General features: G+C 39.6%; 1 pseudogene; it reads right to left on the minus strand.

Annotated features, from left to right (window-relative positions):
* Window positions 1-637: 637 nt before the first annotated feature.
* LOC148778750 (fatty acid-binding protein, heart pseudogene) lies at window positions 638-1,005 on the minus strand (annotated as a pseudogene).
* Between the last annotated feature and the right edge of the window lie 2,970 nt (window positions 1,006-3,975).

Below are 3,975 nucleotides of genomic sequence, written 5' to 3' on the forward strand. Positions count from 1 at the left end.
TTCTGAGGGATGCTCATCCTCTCATTTCTTCCAGGTCTTTCCCTTCATCTTTCCCTTCATCTCTCCTCTTCCCTTTTAAATGAAACTCAGCCCTATTACTTCATTAAAGGTTTTAGAAAACAGAAGTCATTAATTCTCTCCTGGAGCAAGAGAAATTCTTACATGCTAGGACTGAAAAATCTTGATTCTTTTCTTCAGGGAGGAAAGATAAAAATATACCAAAATCACTTCCAGTCTTTTGAATTTTGTGCATCAGTGAGAACAGAACAGTAAAAAAGGATTAATATCTCAAATTATCCTGCCACAATTACCATACCTTGAAATTTGGTAATCGTATTAACTGACATCTGTTCAGTGCATAGAAGGTACCAGGCACAGGTGCTTTCTGTTTTGTCTGTTTTTGTGTTTTGACTTTGGCTTTGGTTTATTGACCTCAGAGCACCCTTTGAATGCAGTTAAAAAACGAAAACATACACAATGAGAACGGAACTGGATCCAGGCTGTTGCCACCTGACCCCAAGAGAATTCCTCCAATCAAGCTGGATTTATGCAGAATGCAAGAGGAGAAAAATGAGGCAATCTGGTGCTGAGTCAAGGAGGAGTCAACTGGTAGAAGAGCAGTGAGGGAGTGGGCAGGTCATGCCTCTTTCTTGTAGGTCTGAGTGCAAACTGCACTGCTATGGGCGGGTGTCAGGATGGGTGTCCCATCCACTCTTTCCCGCATAGTGTTTTCTCTTGTCTGTTCCACCTCTGCATGTGGACAAGTTTGCCTCTGTCCAGCACGTCACAGTGGATTTGACCTTCCTGTCATCTGCTGTTGTCTCATTAAACTCCATTCCTGGCTTGAAGCTGACCTCTGTGTTCTTGAAGATGCTCTGTGTTTTTATGGTGATTGTGTCTCCATTCATTTCAGAGATGAGGTAGGTTGGTCATGGTGGCCGCCTGCCTGATAGCAAAATCTGCACTGAGTGACTTCACGTAGTCATTGAAATTCTCGAGGTCCATCTTGAGATGCCTATGAAGGTGTCCACTGGGGGGAGGCTGGGCAAGGCTGAGAAAGATACAACAGAGTATGCATGCAAGGATTCTGGGACTGGCCCAGAGACTGTGCTAAGGTTCTTTATTTTCTTACTTTATGTTTTCTTACAACAACACGTGAAGCAGATACTTCCATTACACCCATTTTATACATGAGGATGCTGAGGTTTCAAAGGTTAGGTAAGCTGTGCTAAATTACTGTGCTACTGAATGGTAGACCAAGAGTTAAACCTCGAGTAATTGATTCAAGCATTTCTGCTTATAAACATTGTGGTATTTGCCTTTCATATTAAACACAGCAACTAGAATCAGATAGTTTGCTGATTTGAAAAGAAGCAGTTTTTGGCTTTTGTTTGGCTTTTGGTTTTTTAAATTGAAGTGTAGTCTATGGGGTCACACAGAGTCGGACACGACTGAAGCGATGCAGCAGTAGCAGCAGCAGCATAGTTGGTTTACAATGTTGTGTTAATTCCTGGCATGCAGCAAAGTCATTGGCATATATATAGATTCTATAATATTAAATATTCTTTTTCATATTTTTCCCATTTTAAGTTATTACAAGATATTGAATGTAGTTCCTCTGCTATACAGTAGGATCTTGTTGTTAAGAAGTGCTTTTAAGTATAAATATGAAGCATTTTAGATATGGCTCAAAAATTGAGAATTGAATCCTTTCTTGTTTGAGTTTGTACTAGACACTTAGAAGTGTTCTAATCACTCAGCTAGACAAATATATTTCAATTTTATGTTTTGACCTTCCACTGGTAACTTTGTAAGACAAATCTTTGCTTCACCATAGTATTTGCTACAGGTTTATAGAGAGAAAGTGGAGATTATGTACCTATATATATCTACATCCATATCTATCTGTCCATCTGTCAAGTCATTGGCAACCTAGTTCTTTCTCTATTACTGAAATCACCATAAGCTAAGTAAAAGTACTTGATGAAAATCACAGACTCTTGTCCTCAAAACTCTTTTCAGAATTGACCAAAACTACCACATTAAAACAAGAAAACATTAAAGCAAAAACAAGACTGGGAGCTGACTGTGGCTCAGATCATGAACTCTTTATTGCCAAATACAGACTTAAATTGAAGAACGTGGGGAAAACCACTAGACCATTCAGATATGACCTAAATCAAATCCCTTATGATTATACAGTGGAAGTGAGAAATAGATTTAAGGGACTAGATCTGATAGACAGAGTGCCTGATGAACTATGGACAGAAGTTCATGACTGTGTACAGGAGACAGGGATCAAGACCATCCCCATGGAAAAGAAATGCAAAAAAGCAAAATGGCTGTCTGAGGAGGCCTTACATATAACTGTGAAAAGAAGAGAAGTGAAAAGCAAAGGAGAAAAGGAAAGATGTACCCATGTAAATGCAGAGTTCCAAAGAACAGCAAGGAGAGATAAGAAAGCCTTCCTCAGTGATCAATGCAAAGAAATAGAGGAAAACAATAGAATGGGAACTACTAGAGATCTCTTTAAGAAAATTAGAGATACCAAGGGAACATTTCATGCAAAGATGGGCTCAATAAGGAACAGAGATGGTGTAAACCTAACAGAAGCAGAAGATATTAAGAAGAGCTGGCAAGAACACACAGAAGAACTGTACAAAAAAGATCTTAATGACCCAGATAATCACAATGGTGTTATCACTCATCTAGAGCCAGACATCCTGGAATGTGAAGTCAAGTGGACCTTAGGAAGCATCACTATGAACAAAGCTAGTGGAGGTGATAGAATTCCAGTTGAGCTATTTAAAATCTTTAAAGATGATGCTGTGAAAGTGCTGCACTCAATATGCCAGCAAATTTGGAAAACTCAACAGTGGCCACAGGACTGGAAAAGGTCAGTTTTCATTCCAATCCCAAAGAAAGGCAATGCCAAAGAATGCTCAAACTATCGCACAATCGCACTCATCTCACACGCTAGTAAAGTAATGCTCAAAATTCTCAAAGCCAGGCTTCAGCAATCAGTGAACCATGAACTTCCAGATGTTGAAGCTGGTTTTAAACAAGGCAGAGGAACCAAAGATCAAATTGCCAAGATTCACTGGGTCATAGAAAAAGTAAGCAAATTCCAGAAAAACATCTATTTCTACTTTATTGACTATGCCAAAGCCTTTGACTGTGTAGATCAAAATAAACTGTGGAAAATTCTGAAAGTGATGGGAATACCAGACCACCTGATCTGCCTCTTGAGAAACCTGAATGCAGGTCATGAAGCAGCAGTTAGAACTGGATATGGAACAACAGACTGGTTTGAAATCGGAAAAGGAGTATGTCAAGGCTGTATATTGTCACCCTGCTTATTTAACTTATATGCAGAATACATCATGAGAAACGCTGGGCTGGAGGAAACATAAGCTGGAATCAAGATTTCTGGGAGAAATATCAATAACCTCAGATATGCAGATGACACCACCCTTATGGCAGAAAGTGAAGAAGAACTAAAGATCCTCTCGATGAAAATGAAAGAAAGTGAAAAGTTTGGCTTAAAGCTCAGCATTCAGAAAACTAAGATCATGGCATCTGGTCCCATCTCTTTATGGCAAATAGATGGGGAAAAAGTGGAAAGAGTGGCTGGTTTTATTTTTTGGGCTCCAAAATCACTGCAGATGGTGACTGCAGCCGTGAAATTAAAAGACACTCCTTAGAAGAAAAGTTATGACCAACATAGACAGCATATTAAAAAGCAGAGACCTTACTTTGTCAACCAAGGTCTGTCTAGTCAAGGCTATGGTTTTTTCAATAGTCATGTATGGATGTGAGAGTTGGACTATAAAGCTGAGCACTGATGGACTGATGCTTTTGAATTGTGGTGCTGGAGAAGACTCTTGGGAGTCCCTTGGACTGCAAGGAGATCCAACCAGTCCATCCTAAAGGAGATCAGTCCTGGGTGTTCACTGGAAGGATTGATGTTGAAGC

This window comes from Moschus berezovskii, chromosome 1 (assembly GCF_049115385.1).
Source record: "Moschus berezovskii isolate FMDL1 chromosome 1, NW_MosBer_1.0, whole genome shotgun sequence".
Taxonomy (NCBI): Eukaryota; Metazoa; Chordata; class Mammalia; order Artiodactyla; family Moschidae; genus Moschus; species Moschus berezovskii.